The following is a 17,582-nucleotide window of genomic DNA, read 5'->3' as shown; positions in this document are numbered from 1 at the left end:
TAGTTTTTAATGAACATAATCATTGAGCTGTAATGGTATCCACTGCAAACAAACAGGAGCTAAAGTTCTTAAGAGTATCTTCATTTCTTCAGCATATGAAATCACTTCGGCAAATTTACCAACAAATTTATTTAGTAATACCTTTTCTTATCCATGAGAAAGGTAAACCTATCCAGGCTTAAGTATCTGTAGTAGACCATTAACATTCAAAGATTTTACATTGCAAGTTTTTTTTTTTTTTTTTTTTTTTTAAGATTTTATTTAACAGAGAGATACACAGCTAGAGAAATAACACAAGCAGAGGGAATGGGAGAGGGAGAAGCAGGCTTCCCACTAAGCAGGGAGACCGACGCAGGGGCTCGATTTCAGGACCCTGGGATCATGACCTGAGCTGAACGCAGGAGCTTAACAACGGAGCCACCCAGGAGCCCCAACATTGCAAGTTTCTGCTAATCACCATCAACACCTAGTAATTTACTTTTTCTGGAGGCATGAACTGAATCATACACTTTTCTTTTGTGTGTGTGTGTGTGTATACACGTTTTATTAAGTGTAACTTTAAATGCTGAGGCTTTAAAAATTTTTTATTTAAATTCTAGTTAACATACAGTGCAATATTGGTTTCAAGGAACTGAATTCAGTGATCATCACTTACATACAACAACCAGTGCTGCTTGTAACAAGTGCCCCCCTTAATAGCTATCACCCATCTAGCCCATTCCCCACCCACCTCCCTCCATCAACCCTTAAGTTTGTTCTCTGTCATTAAGAGTGTCTTAGGGTTTGTTTCCCTCTCTCTTTTTTCCCCCTTCCATACGCTCATCTGTTTCCTTTCTTAACTTCCACACATGAGTGAAATTATATGGTATTTGTCTTTCTTTGGCTGACTTATTCTGCTTAGCAGTAATATACTCTAGCTCCATCCATGTCGTTGCAAATGGCAAGATTTCATTCTTTCTGATGGCTGACTAATATTCCATTGCATATATATACCTCTTCTTTATCCATTAATCAGTTGATGGACATTTGGGCTCTTTTCATAGTTTGGCTATTGTTGATAATGTTGCTATGAACACTGGGGTGCACATACCCTTCAAATCAGTATTTTTGTATCTCTGGGTAAATACCTAGTGGTACAACTGCTGAATCACAGGGTAGTTCTTTTTTTAACTTTCTGAGGAACCTCCATACTGTTTTCCACAGTGGCTGCACAAGTTTGCCTTCTGACCAACAGTGCAAGAGGGTTCCCCTTTCTCTGCATCCTGGCTAGTATCTCTTGTTTCTTGTGTTGTTAACTGTAGCCATTTTGACAGGTATGAGGTAGCATGAGGTAGATTTGTGTTTTCCTGATGATGAGTGATGTTGAGCACTGTTTCACGTGGCTGTTAGTCATCTGGAAGCCTTCTTTGGAAAACTGTCTATTCATGTCTTCTGCCCATTTCTTAACTGCATTCATTGTTTTTTGGGTGTTGAGTTTGATAAGTTCTTTATAGACTGTGGATACTAACCTTTCCTTTGCAAATATCTGCTCCTATTCTCAAGTGTCCCTTTTAGTTTTGTTGACTGTTTCCTTTCTGTAAGTTTTTTTTTTTTTTAAGATTTTATTTATTTATTTGAGAGAGAGAGACAGTGAGAGAGAGCATGAGCGAGGAGAAGGTCAGAGAGAGAAGCAGACTCCCCATGAAGCTAGGAGCCCGATGCGGGACTCGATCCCAGGACTCCCAGGATCATGACCTGAGCCGAAGGCAGTCGTCCAACCAACTGAGCCACCCAGGCGTCCCCTGTAAGTTTTTTTATCTTGAAGTCTCAGTAAGTTCATTTTTGCTTTTGTTTCCCTTGAATCATATACCTTTCCAATGGTGTTGAACAAGTCACTTAGCTCTTCTAGTAGTTGAGCCAAGAACCACACTAACATTTTTTAATACTTGCTACTTGTTTGTCCACATACTTCATGGGGTAATTATATAGGCTTGTTTTCCCAATCAGTATTACTGACTCAACTACACCAAGGAAAAGTCAAGTTTTACATTTTGAATGAAATTTGGCATGCATGTGCGTGCACACACACACTTGAGTATTAATATAGATTCCAGAAACCAGAATTCTTCAAAGGCCCTACCTCAAATCTTCTAGCAAGATCAGAAATTAGATTATTCCAACATCAGCATTTAGACAGTAAATACAAATTTATCAAGTATTTCCATGCAAGCCTGTGTTAGCTCTCTGAGGATAAATCTCACATAGAACATATTTTCAAAGAGGCAAAATAGAATAAATATTTAACTTACGTATAGGCAAATATGAGGCAATTTTTCCTTAAAATTCTCTCAAAGGTAAATTACCATGTATCTGCCACCTTATGAAGTCTCTTGTTTTACAAGGCATTCATATAATTGCTTTTTTTGGAGAAATAAAATACTGCTTAAGGAAATTCTTTTATTTTGAAACATGAAATACTGCTTAGAGAAGATCTCCAAACTAAATCGACCTCAATCAATCCTGGTTTTTGACACTTTTAGGTAACACCTGAGAGAGGCAGGTCAAATTAACATGGAAGTAAAGATGATATGCTAGAAAAAACTGTTAGATAACACTAAGTGATCCTAATGAGTCAAAGATACAAGTGAAATATCAAAGATACATTATGAAATGAGCTCCCCCAAAGGGAGTATTTCTAAATTAACATTTTATGTGATTTAACATGCTATCATCTTAAAAGTAAAATAAGCAAATAAATGTCCCATGATAAAATATGAAACAGCATCACCACCTACGAAAAATTATCTCAAAAAAGTAACCCACTAAACTTTAATAAAGTCACCAGATCTAAATACTGTTTATCAGAAACATGAGCAATATAAAAGCACAAAGTCAACAGATAACACAAGAAGTAATCATCTAATCCAGAATATGGAAAGGGAGAGGATAGAAAAGAGTATTATTCAGATTAAGAGGTTCAAAGGCAAATATGGAAACCTTGTCTGAATCATGATTTTAGTAAATCAACTATAAAAAAAAACTTTTGAGAAAATCAGGGAAATCTAAATACAGAATGAGTATATACAATATTCATGAATTTTGTTAGTGGTAATAATCGCAAGAGAATTACATTTTTTTTTTTTAAGATTTTATTTATGGGGCACCTGGGTGGCTCAGTGGGTTAAGTCTCTGCCTTCAGCTCAGGTCATAATCTCAGGGTCCTGGGATCAAGCCCCACATTGGGCCCTCTGCTCAGTGTGGAGCCTGCTTCCCCCTCCCTCTCTGCTTGCCTCTCTGCCTACTTGGGATCTCTCTCAGTCAAATCAATAAATAAAATCTTTAAAAAAAAAAATCTTTAAGATTTTTTTTAAAGATTTAAGAAAATCTTTAAAAAATCTTTTTAAAAAATGTTTTAAAAAAACCCGATTTTATCTGAGAGAGAGCATGAGAGGGGAGTGAGGGACAGAGGGAGAAGCAGACTCCCCACTGAGCAGAGTGGGTGATGCAGGACTCAACCCCAGGACTCCAGGATCAGGACCTGAGCAGAAGGCAGCCACTCAACAGACTAAACCACCCAACCCCCGTAAATTGTATATTTTAGTGAGTCCTCATTAGTAAGAGAATTTATGCAAATATATATATGAAATATAATCTTTTTCTTCATACCCAGTGTGGAGCCCAATGAGGGGCTTGAACTCACAACCCTGAGATCAAGACCTGAGCTGACTGAGAGCAAGAGTCGGACGTTTAACCGACTGAGCCATTCAGCGCCCCAGAGAATTTAAGGTTAAACTGGCCTGGTGACTGGGAGTTGCTTTGAAATACTCTTCTACAAAAAGTAAAACATTAGATTTCACATAAGGTTGAATATCAGTGATAGACACCTGAAGATGCAATGCATTATTCTTCTTCTGTGTTTAACAGTTCCATAATAAAGCTTAAAAAAATTTATATATAACAATACGACAGAAGGTCATGTGAAGCAGGTGGTATTCAAGCTGGGCCCTGAGGGATAAGTACAATCTGAAACCAGTCCTCCTTTTTTGAACAAAACATTTATAAACTGCAGCTTACAAAGGTAGTTACTCTCCACAAGGTTTACTGACTTCGGGTCTAAGTTATTGTATAAACTTAGTATCACTGATTACTTTCTCAACCATATTTTTGACAAGTGGCCAATGAAATCCCCCCCCCAAATTGATTTCCAAATGAACACAAACAGCTTTGGACTAATTTTTAGCAAATACCATCCCCCAAAAAGAACAATTTTTTTTTAAAGATTTATTTAAAAATCTTGAGTGAGCAAGCATATGTGGGGAGAGGGAGAGAATCTCAAGCAGACTCCCTGTTGAGTGTGGAACCCAACATGGGGCTTGACCTCACAACCCCTAATATCATGACATGAGTCAAAATCAAGAGTCAGAAGCTCAACCAAAGCCACCCAGGTGCCCCCAGGGAACAAAATTTATTTAACACTCCATGTGATGCCAGAGATTGTACTAGGCACATTATATCTGATTCTTACCACTATCCAGCAAAGTAGATACTGTATTCTTAACTTTCCAAGTAAGGTAACTGTGGCCAATTTCCATATCCTAATAGACAAAACTACTAAAATGGCAGATTTTACACTGTCAAGACTCCAAGGGTTCCACGTTCTTTTCCATATCAACCAAGCATAAACTGAAAGTCAGCTTATATGTTAATTATACAACTCTCTTAAAGCCCCCCACCCCAATCTCCTTTTGCTTACTATTCAAGTCCCCTGGACAGGTCTTTACCATTTATCTGTTCATATGCAAATACTACAAACTCAAAGTTTGGCTCAAATGCCACTTTCTCCATCAAAACCTACTTCCAAACAATCTTTTTCTTTTTCTTTTTTTTTAAATATTTTATTTATTTATTTGAGAGAGAGGCAGTGAGAGAGAGCATGAGCGAGGAGAAGGTCAGAGGGAGAAGCAGACTCCCCGTGGAGCTGGGAGCCCGATGTGGGACTCGATGACCTGAGCCGAAAGCAGTCGTCCAACCAAATGAGCCACCCAGGCGCCCCCAAACAATCTTTTTCTTAACTCCCATGGGATGTAATTTGTTTTTTTCAATGTACTAATAGCATCATATTACCTGTTAAGACTTTTTTTTAAATTTTATTTATCCATTTGACAGAGAGAGTGAGCGAGCGAGCGAGTGCACAAACAGGGGAAGCAGCAGGGTGAGGGAGAAGCAGGATCCCCACATGAGCAGAGATCTGGATGCAGGACTCAATACCAAAGACCCTGGGATCATGACCTGAGCCACAGGCACACGCTTAACCGACTGAGTCACCCAGGCGCCCACCTGTTAAGACTTTAAAACTTCTCTATTATCAGAATTAGGATAGAAAAAACATGTAGCACAATTATGCAAACTATTCTGGTCATGCCAGTGTTCCATGAAATGAGGGAGGGGATCAAAGGAAGAATACTAAGGATACTGTGTAACAAGGAGGGAAACTGATAACATTATCAACTATGAGTCCATTTAAAAACATGAGATAAATTTAGGCATATATGGGAAAAAAAAATCCAGGACATAAGTGAAAAGGCAAGGTGAAAAGCAGTCTACCATTCAACTTTTGTAAAAACAGGATAACAGAAACTGTGACACAACTGTTATGAGTAACACATCTAGGAAAAAGGAATGTATAAGTTTTTATTGTACATTTATTTAGGAGTTACTTACTCCTTCAATACGTCCCACTCACTACTTATCTCTTTGAAGATACTTAAATATATACATGCTGGAAATCACTAAACACATTAGTTCTTATTGTCAAGTGAGCTTGGAAATCAATGGCCTTATACATGGTAGAACTCAATCAAAGTTTTTTTTTTTTTTTTTTTAAAGATGTCATTCATTTATTTGACAGAGATCACAAGTAGGCAGAGAGGCAGGCAGAGAGAGAGAGAGGAGGAACCAGGCTCCCTGCTGAACAGAGAGCCTGATATGGGGCTTGATCCCAAGACACCGGGATCATGACCTGAGCGGAAGGCAGTGGCTTTAACCCACTGAGCCACCCAGGTGCCCCTCAATCAACTATTTTTTAAGTACACCTATACATGGGGCACCTGAGTGGCTCAGCTGGTGAAGTGACTATCCTGGGCTTGGGTCCTGATCCCGGGGTCCTGGGATCCAGCCCCGCATGGTGGGGGGGGGGGGGGGTTCTTGCTCAGCGGGGAGCCTGCTTCTCCTCCTGCTTGTGCTGCCCCCTTCGCTGTGTCAAATAAATATACATAAGCTATATATGACTTATAAAGAAACATACCAGAAAAACATCTTTCCCATAAACTAGGCCATCACTTAAAAGAAAAATATTCTGGAAGAAAAAAAAAAAAAAAAAAGGAAAGAAAAGAAAAGAAAAATATTCTGGTCTTATTCGTAAACTTGTAAGGTTTTTTAAGAAGTATAAAGGACTTTACATGCATACCCAATACCTACTATAGTTAATATCTCTAGCCACACCTTCATGACACGTTGGGTTTTAAAAAAGCAGAAATCTAGGGATCCCTGGGTGGCTCAGTTTGTTAAGTTGGCTGCCTTCAGCTCAGCTCCGAGATCCTAGAATGAAGTCCTGCATGGGAGCCTGCTTCTCCCTCCCTCTCTCTCTGCCTGCTGCTCCCTCTGCTTGTACACCCCCCACCCCCGGCTCAGTGAAATGAATAAACTAAATCTTTAAAAATAAAAAAAATTAAAAAGCAGAATATTTGTAGATCTAAATATTGTCTCATCACCTGATTTAAAGGCACTGCACTTATGGAGCTAGTACTTAGTTTTCCAACCACTTATCTCAGTTAGTCCTACCCTACACTTTTGATATATTCCTCAAAGTGTTAAAAAAAAAAAAAAAAAGGAACCAACCAAATCATACCTTTTAAACCCCTCAATGTATTTGACTTTCATACTTCTAGTTTTTCTTTTTTTTTTAAGATTATTTATTTGAGAGAGTGTAAGTGAGAGAGATCACAGAGAGAGAGGCAGAAGCAGACTGGCTGCTGAGCAGAAAGCCCAATGCAGGGCTCTGTTCCAGGACCCTGAGATCACTGACCTGAGCAGAAGGCAGATGCCTAACCAACTGAGCCACCAAGACACCCCCATATTTTTTGCTTTCAAAGTAAATCTCACAGTATTGTTTCTGCTGAGTAAGTACTGGCAAAGTTTAGAAAAAACATGAACTGTTTTTTAGGTTTTTATTTTGTTTTTCAAAGATTTATTTGGGAATGCCTGGATGCCTCAGTTGGTTAAGCACCTGACTTGATTTTGGCTCAGGTTATGACCTCAGGGCCTTGGGATTGAGTCCCATGTTTGGCTCCATGCTCGGTGCAGAGGCTACTTGAAATTCTCTCTCCCTCTACCCCTCCCTCCACTTGCCCTCGCTCTGCCTCAAATAAATCTTAAAAAAGATCTTTGAGAAAGTGCATGTGTAAGCAGGGCAGGAGGAGAGGAGCTTAAGCAGACTTCCTGCTGAGCATGGAGGCTCTGTTCCATCATGACCCTAGGATCATAACCTGAGCTGAAACCAAGAGCTGGACACTCAACCAACTGAGCCACCCAGACACCCCATAGTGAGCTGTTTTGTTTTTAATTTTCCATTACTCCTATTGCCCAAGACTATCACTGATCTCAATTCCCAACAGAAGCCAAAATACTCCATCCAGTTCTTTTTTTTTTTTTTTAAGATTTATTTATTTATTTGACAGAGAGAGATCGCAAGTAGGCAGAGAGGCAGGCACAGAGAGAGGGGGAAGCAGGCTCCTTGCTGAGCAGAGAGCCCGATGTGGGGCTTGATCCCAGGACCCTGGGATCATGACCCGAGCCGAAGGCAGAGGCTTTAACCCACTGAGCCACCCAGGCGCCCCACTCCATCCAGTTCTATGTTTTCATTCCTAACAGCAATGTGAACGAATTATGACTAAATGAGATTAACCACTAAAAGAAGCTAACTTTTTAAGTTTTGTGCCCTAAAGGCTTAACCATCAGTAAAATATATCACATTAAGATTTGGCATGAAGCACCCCAATTTTAAGGCCACTGGTTCTCAAACCCTCAGTGCATCAGAATCTAGGCAGAAGATTTAAAACTGCACACTCAGTTCCCACTTACATAAAACTTATTTGAGTTAGTCTGGGCAGGGAAACAGGTGCAGAGTTTTACTGTTTTTTGTTTTTTTGTTTTTTTAAGTTCTCCAGATGATGCTTCCCTGTACAGACAGGACTGAGACCCTTACACATTACAGAGCTAAGGAATATATCCACAAACACCCTATTGCTTTTCCAAATAAAAAGTTCTGAATCAGGGGCGCCTGGGTGGCTCAGTGGGTTAAGCCGCTGCCTTCGGCTCAGGTCATGATCCCAGGTCCTGGGTTCGAGCCCCGCATCGGGCTTTCTGCTCGGTGGGGAGCCTGCTTCCTCCTCTCTCTCTGCCTACTTGTGATTTCTCTCTGTCAAATAAATAAATAAAATCTTTAAAAAAAAAAAAAAAGTTCTGAATCATTCATCATGGTGTAACAGAAGAATCTCAATCAAAAGATCAGAATATAGTTCCTTGTTTGTCCTTAACTAGGTGAATGAACTCAGAACACTTGAACACTGGTCCTGTTTCCCCACTTGCAAATGAGTATATGCCTCCCTCACAGGATTATCATGAAAAATAAATGAAATAATATATGATATTAAAATATAAGTGCTTTCTAGAGTATTAATGATCTACCATAATGAATGACTATTTTCTTGTTTAAAAAATCAACATAAAATCTTCTAACTCAGGAATTAAATTTACATAAACACCACCAACATGAAAAGAATAAACTAGAGAACATTTACTGCAGCACTGCTTGCAGTGGTTAGAAAATAAGAACTGAACAAGATACCTCTGAAACTAGCAATACACTATATGTTAATCAACTGAATTTAAATGAAAAATAAAAATAAAAAATAAAAACATAAACTCAACAGAAAAATGGTTTAGCAAAATAAATATCTACGTACTGAATGTTTTAAGTTACAGGTACAAATAGAGTAAAATGTCTATGATAGTAAATAAAAATACCTAGTCACCTAAGTTGTATCATATGAACCCATTTTTGTTTAAAAGAAAGGAGTAATACAATTATGTATCTGTGTGGACTATGACAAAATAAGCACTGAATTGAACTCTGATAGGAGAGGAGGTACTACTGGCTTTATCTTTACATTTTTTCTGTGTTGTAATGCTCACTAAAGTTAGCAAAACCAAGTTTTTTTTTTTTTAAAGGTCCTGTATTAATACTATTTAAATGCACTACAGTTCAGAGGCTTTATCACAGAATAAAGTACAAGTAAGTGATCCTGTGTTATTTTCAATTCACTTTAGTACTAGGTTGAATGCCCAACAAGTGAAGACTTGTCTCAAATGCTCAAATAGTTATCTAGTAATTTTCAATTGTTACACATAATCAATCAGAACCAGTATAGCACCAAGGAGAAATAGCCTAAAGAAAAGGATGTAACAGAACTAGAGGAAGTCATTTCAGTGCATGGTCTGAGACAACTGAGAAAAAATAAAAACCATTCTAAGCAGCAGGCTTGAATGCAGTTTTAAGATTTCTTTTTTTCTAAATGTTTTCATTTTTCTTATAAGAGAGAGAGCAAGCACAAAAGCAGTGGGAGCAGCAGGCTCCCCACTGATCAGAGAGCCTGATAAGGGACTCAGTCCCAGGACTTCCAAGACCTGAGCTTAAGAACACTTAGTAGAGGGATGCCTGGGTGGCTCGGATGGTTGAGCCGATGCCTTCGGCTCGAGTCATGATCCCACCCTCCTGGGATGGAGTCCCACATCGGGCTCCTTACTCCACAGGGAGCCTGCTTCTCCCTCTGCCTGCTACTCTGTCTGCCTGTGCTCCCATGCGCGCTCCCTCTCTGACAAATAAGTAAGATCTTTTTTAAAAAAAAAAAAAAAAAAAAAAAAAAAAAGAATACACTTAGTAGATAGACTGAGTCACCCTGGAGTCCGGTACTTTTTTTCTTTAGACCACAATTTTCCAAAGTGTTTTCCCTAATCATCAATTCACAATGTTCTTTAAAATAAGGTTCCCTGTCCAATACACTGAAGATATGCTGCTCCCTGGTATCCATTTGCTCTTTTGCAAGCTGAGCACATGGTCATTCCAGAATTCATTCTCACACAGTAAGTCCTACAGTTAAAACTGCTTAACTTTAATCCAGTATTATCATAACTTTCTTCTGTAAATATGTTAACGCAAAAGAAGTTATTTTGAGCAGTATTTCTAGTCATTTCTAAGAAAAAGAAAAAAAAATTATGTAACATTTCAACTCCCTTAACTTTTGTCTAGGAAAAGCCACAACTTACAACAGTTAAGTTTTAGAATATGTTCAGTCTGTGATGACTACTATGGATAGTCTATGAAAAAAAATATATGAGCTGTACAAACGTCTCAATTAAATAAGAGTAATCTTTTAGGTCATAAGTATGAGTTGTGACTTTTAAAATCCCTCAAATATTCATGAACAAGCCTTCAACTGGTGATTAATTTTTTCCCAATAACTTGAAGCGAGATGACCTAACCAGTTTCTTTCTTTCTTTTTTAACCTAATCAGTTTCTTAAAGATGTTGGAAGTCTAAAAATCTTTTCCGAGTTGCCTGTGTGGCTCAGTTGGTTAAGTGTCTGCCTTCAGTTCAAATCCTGATCTTAGGGTCCTGGGATTGAGTCCTGCATCAGGCTCCCTGTTCAGCAGGGAGTCTGTTTCTCCCTCTGCCTGGTTTCCCCTGCTTGTGCACTCTCTATCTCTGCCAAATAAATAAATAAGCCTTAACAATAAATAAATAACTTTAAAAAACAAATGCCTAGAAATTCAGACATTTCAAACAAATGTCTGAAAAGAGAAACCAAATCTGTTAAGTTTTGAGGACTACCTAAATTATTTACCAAAAAAGGGCCTCTGAAGAAATATTCCTAAGCAGAATTTAAATAAAACTTATATGCATTTAAGTCTAAAAAAAATTTTTTAAAGTAGGCTCCAAGCTCAGTATGGAGCCCAACTCAGGGCCTGAACTCACAACAACCCTGAGATCAAGACCTGAACTGAGATCAAGACTAGATGCTTAATCTACTGAGCCACTCAGGCTCCCCCTAAATAAAAATCTTTTTGAAGATTTTATTTATTTGAGGCAGAGAGAGAGAGCACGAGGGGTGGAGACGCGAAGAGGGAGAGGGAGAAGCAGACTCCCCCACTGAGCGTGGAGCCCAAGATGGGGCTGATCCCACACCCCTGAGATCATGACCTGAGCCTGAGGCAGATGCTTAACCAAAGGAGTCACCCAGGCGCCCCTAAATAGAAATTTTTGAGGGAGGGGAGAATGCGTGCATGCACATAAGCAGGGGGAGCGCACAAGCCGAGAGAGAAGCAGGCTCCCACTGAGCAGGCTACCCTACATTGGGCTTAATCCCAGGGTCCCCGGATCACAACCTGAGCAGAAGGCTGATAGATGCCTAACCTACTAAGCCAAAGAGGCGCCCTGTCCAGTCATATCTTCTCAATTTTCCCTACTTCCATGTCAAGTTCTGCCATTCTCCCCTATCAGGGTCACTACCCACACTAATCCCTCTCGATGAAGCCATTTCACCTATCCCTTGACTAAGTTCATTTCTCCAAGTCTTTTTTTTTTTTTTACACTCAATAACAAGGACCTGGTACCACCGATATCTAAACAAAGTCTGGGGGTGCCTGGGTGGCTCTGTGGGTTAAGCCTCTGCCTTCGGCTCAAGTCGTGATCTCAGGGTTCTGGGATCAAGCTGGGCATTAGGCTCTCTGCTCAGCAGGGAGCCTGCTTACTCCTCTCCCTCTGCATGCCTCTCTGCCTACTTGTGGTGTCTCTCTCTCTCTCAAATAAATTAATCTTTTAAAAAATGATAAAGAAAAAAAATAAAGTCTGGCACATCAAAGGCCTACAAATCTCAAAAATATTGTGCAAGTTTCTGGTAGTCTACCTTGATGAGAAAATAAAACTTAGAACATCCAGAGTAACAAATGGGACTGAATATTCCTCAAATAATAATCCATGACTATTTCTCAACCAGACTTACAATAAAAACTAGCAAACAATTTATCTTTGACAAGTTCCTAGACATAGTACTCCCCTTTCTACTAGTGTAGGAGTGAACAAAGGGACGTTAATACTTTCCCTTGGATCCCTTTTCAGCAATCTATTATACTTCAACTGCAAGGTGGTCCAAGAAAACATCTCCAGGGAAAACTTCAGCTATCATCTTCTCAAAATTTCAAATCTTATTTATATCAGATTGTAAAGATTCAGACTGTACTACAGAAAAGTTAATGTTTTACATTTACTCAAACTTCAAAGTTCTGACAGATACTAAATAGATGGAAATAAATGACCTGGTCACCAAAATGGAAAACACGAGTGGCTCCTACCTAAATACTAAAAATATAATTTTTAGTATTTAACAAAATCAGACAAAACCATCCATATTTTTCTCTACCTACAATTTGCCTTATCTAACTGCCTAGCAAAGACCTATACTTAAGGTCAGCTTATTTCTACTACTTATTCACCTTTTTTTAATGTCTGAATGAATAAAACCAGTTGCATTTTACACAGTTGAGACAATATTCCACTGATCCCTAAATAAGTCTTTCAAAACCAGTGCCTAAAATCACAAGATCACCACCTTGAGATCTAGAGCTCTTTATATGAGACAGATACAGTAGAAATCACAGAGATCTGGGGTGCCTGAGTGGCTCAGTTGATGAAGCACCGACTCTTGATCTGGGCTCAGGTCATGACCTCAGGGTCCTGGGATGGAGCAGTACACTGGGCTCCATGTTCAGCAGGGAGTCCACTTGAGGATTCTCTCTGCCCGCCCCCCACCTTGTGTGTTCTCACTCTCTCAAATAAATGTATGTTAAAAAAAAAAAAAAAAAAATCACAAAAATCTATCTTCTGTTTTTGGTTTTGTGGTGTCATTTTATAGTCAATTTCACCAAATCCCTTCCTGGAATGCAAATTTTGTGGTTCAAATGTTACCTTTCACCGTAGGTAAGCAATAATGACTGCCTTTTTTCTTTCCCTATCCCATTTTCAGTCCAAAGTATTCTAACATTCCAAGTACTACCTACCCCTTTCCCTTCACACTTCTTCCCCTTTTTTGTGCTTGGCAGTTACAGCGAAATCCTGAGATATGAACATAAGGTGTACCCATTTGTATGTTTTTCTAGTACTCTACTCCATTTTTCTAGTACTCTACTCCAACATCTTTTATCTCCCTAAAAGAAAATAGTAAGTGAATAAGAAGTAAAAATCTATAATATGTAAACTAAAAATGGATGGGATTACAGTAGCTACATTTGCAGAGGTGAAATATACTAAAGAAACTATGACTTTACCAATGTGCTTGAACAGCCCATACTTTTTAAATTCTTTAAAGCACTTTAGAAAAATACAGAAAGGAGCCAGGAAATAGTCAAGTAAAACTTCATTTAAGAAAAAGGTCAACATGGGGTGCCTGGGTGGCTCAGTGGCTTGAAGCCTCTGCCTTCAGCTCGGGTCATGGTCTCAGGGTCCTGGGACTCAGGACCTGAGACCCTGGGTCTCAGGCTCTCTGCTCAGTGGGGAGCCTGCTTCCCCTTCTCTCTCTGCCTGCCTTTCTGCCTACTTGTGATCTCTCTCTGTCAAAATAAATAAATGAAATTTAAAAAAAAAAAAAAAAAAAAAAAAAAAGGTCAACAAGGGTGCCTGGGTGCTCAGTCAGTCAAGCATCTGCCTTTGCTGCCTTTGGCTGGGACCCAGTTCCGCACTGGGCTCCCTGCTTGTTGGGGAGCCTGCATCTCCCTCTCCCTCTGCTACTTGAGCTCCCTCTATCCCTCTGTCAAATTAATAAATAAAATCTCCCCCCACAAAAAAAGTCAAGGGAAGACAAAAAAGTCCACAATTTCATTAAGAATTAAATGACTTGGGACGCACGGGTGGCTCAGTCAGTTCAGCATCTGCCTTCAGCTCAGGTTGTGATCCCAAAGTCCTGAGACTGAGTCCAGCATCAGGCTCCTTTCTCAATGGGGAACCAGCTGCTCCTCTGTCTGCCACTTCCCCTGCTTGTGCTTGCTTGCTCTCTCTGACAAATAAATAAAATGACTCTCTAGAAGGTGACACTGTTTAATTAGACAAGTTTTAGCTTTTCATTTATAAAGAAGCTGATCTTTTGAGTTGGACAAAAAAGTCACTAAGGAAAAAAATACACTAACCTTTTGTCTGGTAACATACCGCTACCTGAAACTCTGAGAAGAAAAAAGCATTTACTATGAACCTACCTATGTACTACTTCTATACTGTTTCATTGGAAAGGCTTCAAAAGTAATCTCTAAAAATTCATTTTCCCACTACAGAAACCATACATTTTAAGTGAAAAAGGTCCATCTATGTTCCTAAATATAAATATCATTATTAAAATATTAGCTTCTAGGGCACCTGGGTGGCTCAGTGGGTTGGTCTTAAGCGTCTGCCTTAGGCTCAGGTCATGATCTTAGGGTCCTAGGATCGAGTCCGGCATCTGGCTCCCTGCTCAGTGTGGAGTCTGCTTCTCCCTCTGTCTTCTTCCCTCTGCTCATGTTCTGTCTCCCTCTCAAATAAATAAATAAAATCTTAAAAAAATATTAGCTCCTAAATAATGAGGTTTGAAGGGAAACTTTTTCCACCACATCAGAATTCAGAAGTGAGAGACACAGAACTAGACTGACAGCAACTCAAGTTTCTCCTTTTACTGACCAAGCTACAATCAAATGACTAATTTAAACCCAAAGGGGTTCCTACCACCACGCCCCTTAATTATCCTAAACTGGTCACAGATAGCACTGGTCAACTGATGGTCCTCCAAAAAGGGGCAGTCTATCATGGCGGCCTCAAGAAGCAGAACAAAGCCCTTTCTGCAGGGGGCAGACTTCCAAAGAGAAAGAGAGGAAAGAGGCTAAGCCATACTCTTACCAGTTCCTTCTTACAAATTCATCAGGCTAGAGTGAAAAAAGCGGGACAAGAGGGGCCAAGCCACACTATTTTTAATACCTTCTCAAAAATAGCAAGAAATCTACCTAATACATCACAAACCAACTTATTAATTAGTACAATTTTTATATTAATCACACACCTACCAGTAAAACAGCCACAAACTATGAATTCAAGCCAGGTATTAAATTCAGGTATTTAAAATAATCCTAAATCTTAAGAACATGAAAAAAAAAATACCGAGTATTTTGCTCTGTTAGAAATCCAACAAATTTAAAGAACCTGAGTCCAGGAGACAGGAACCAACCTCCACTTGAAATTATGAAGATCTTATCAATATCCATAAAAAGCAAGACTATCTGGTCACTGGCCAGATTGGCTTTGGATGTCACACCTGGCCCAAATCCCTGATCATAGTTGCTCCTGCTAAGTACATACACAGGAAGACAAATTATTATTTCAACACCAGGAGGACTTATAAACAAATATGGAAGGTTTAAGGGACACAAAATCCTAGTATTATCTTTGTTGAGACTGCATAGTTTGACTTATATGCTTGGAATGCCAAAGAAAAGTTGGTCTATTAAAGTGGACAACCTTGTAAGACCAATTTAAACATGGCAGTAATTTATACTTTTAAGCTGAAACCTTACTAAATATTAAAACGTCTAAGGGAACTTTACACTCAAATTAAGAAAACTACGTATAAAAATTAAACAGTTTCAATTTTCTTGAAGATGTTCAAGTTTGTTAATAGCAAATTTAACTTGAAGATTAACAGCCAGACTTGTACAAATAAAAAAAAGAACTTAAAAAGCTTAAGAACCAGGATTCTGAAATACAACTAATTTTTTAAATCAGTGTAAGCCTTTACTGGGTACAAAAACCGCCCTTCAGGACACCAAAAGACAATTCTAAATAACTAAAGTTCACCAAAAATTGAACTTTAAAAGACATTCATGCAAAGGGAAATATTAACAACTATTCACTATGCCTGTGCAGATGAAGCAAATCCTCTATAAAAAAAAGTATTAAAAGAATAAGAACAGAAACTTAAGCCCATTAAAAATATTTGTCATTGTATTCTAAATAAGATTTCTAGCCAGAATTCCTTAAATTGTCCTCCGATACTCCAGGTCACATGGTGAGTCACCTATTAAACACGAAATCTAAGCAGTAAACAAGCTTTTAAAATCCTTAGGTAACTCCCTTTATTAAAATTGTTTTCTTGATATACCTTTACAAATATTACAGTTCTCTTAAGCGTTTAAAAGCATTTGAATAAAGCTTTCTCTAAAAACCTTTACCGAAAAAAACCCAAAAACCACTTTTCTTAAGATCTCACAATACCCGAAATCCTGATTTTAACTGACATTACTGTCTATTACACCTACTATGCTCGTAATACTAACCCTCATGATGTTTAAATATGTGTTAGAATGAAAAACTAAGTTAAGAAATATGGGTTTTCCCTAGCTTGTTCTCAGAAGCAGCCTAACTTTTACAAGCGTTTGGGATAAAACTTTGAACAATTATCCGCAAATTTGGCCCAAACAAACTACTGCTAAAATGTCTGAAGCCTCTAATCTTTCCTTTCATTTTAGTTTATATATCTGAGTGTCAAAGCCTGTTCCAGTAACGTAACATTCCTTAATAATAGCACCTAACGAGTCTAACTAACCCAAGTCGCTGTTTCTTTCATATCCACACCTGTCTGCCGAAAGCTTTTCCTGGACACACTCGGGCCCCCAAGAATTCCCACATTTGTTTTCATAAACCCACTCCTTCCTCTTCGCCCACTTCCAACTCGCACACTTCTCTGGATCTACCGGCCTCACCCCTCTTAACGACCGTGGGCTGAACGGACAGCTCGGTCCCTAACCCCAAGCGCGGAGAAACCCAGGACTACTGCGGTGGGCCCCCCAGCGCCGCAAGGCAGTGGCGTGGGGGAGGAAAGGAAGCGGGAGAGCCCAGCACCCTCCCCCGCGCCGGGCGCACACCCCCTTCCGGCACCCCTCCCCCCGCATTGTGCGAGCGGGGCCCGGGCCCCAGGCCGCAGCTGCCCTCGGTTCCCCCAGGCCCGTCCGCCCTCCCGCCCTGCGAGCTGCTCCCGCCGAGAGGCCACACAAAGCCCGGGAAGCCAGCTTCTGTGGCGCCAGAGCACGGGGAGAGGGAGCAAACGCGGACTGACTTACGGGGCTGCTGCGGCCGCGCTGCCTCAGCCGGAGACACCGACCGTTGGGCACACGGCGGCGTCGCTCTTGGCCGTCCTTCCCTCCTCCGCCTTCGGTGGCGGCAAGATCTTCTTTCTCCACCTACCTCCCTCCCCCCCACCCCACCTCCTCCTTCTCCTCCCCCTCCTCCTCCGAACCACCGAAGTACCGAGGGTGAGACACAGAGACTCACAACAACATGGCTGCCACCGCCGCCTCCCCTCCCCTCCCCCCCCGCCCACCGGCCGCGCGCAAGGCACTCCGGGAGAAAGGGGAGGGGGGGAGCACTCACCGACGTGCGGCTCTTCTCAGTGGCTTCCGTCGCTTCTCCCGCGCTTCTGG

At 40.1% G+C, this 17,582-nt stretch overlaps 1 protein-coding gene across 5 annotated transcripts in view; it reads right to left on the bottom strand.

The window, feature by feature from the left end:
* The window catches only part of LOC111154116 (pumilio RNA binding family member 2), a 101,795-nt gene extending 84,450 nt beyond the window's left edge, over positions 1–17,345 (bottom strand). For 4 of the 5 annotated variants that reach the window (XM_022513510.1, XM_022513511.1, XM_022513513.1 and 1 more), the window contains exon 1: positions 17,223–17,345. The gene's annotated coding sequence lies outside the window, so the exon portion shown is untranslated. Of the gene's footprint in view, positions 1–15,334; positions 15,612–17,222 lie in introns of those variants that run through there. The other variant, XM_022513512.1, reaches the window with a different exon arrangement.
* Positions 17,346–17,582: the final 237 nt, after the last annotated feature.

The sequence above is a fragment of the Enhydra lutris genome, unplaced genomic scaffold (genome assembly GCF_002288905.1).
Source record: "Enhydra lutris kenyoni isolate GAN:26980312 unplaced genomic scaffold, ASM228890v2 scaffoldscaffold35, whole genome shotgun sequence".
NCBI classification, from domain to species: Eukaryota; Metazoa; Chordata; class Mammalia; order Carnivora; family Mustelidae; genus Enhydra; species Enhydra lutris.
Note: the sequence above shows the minus strand (reverse complement) of the source record. Positions and strands in the feature narration are given on the sequence as shown.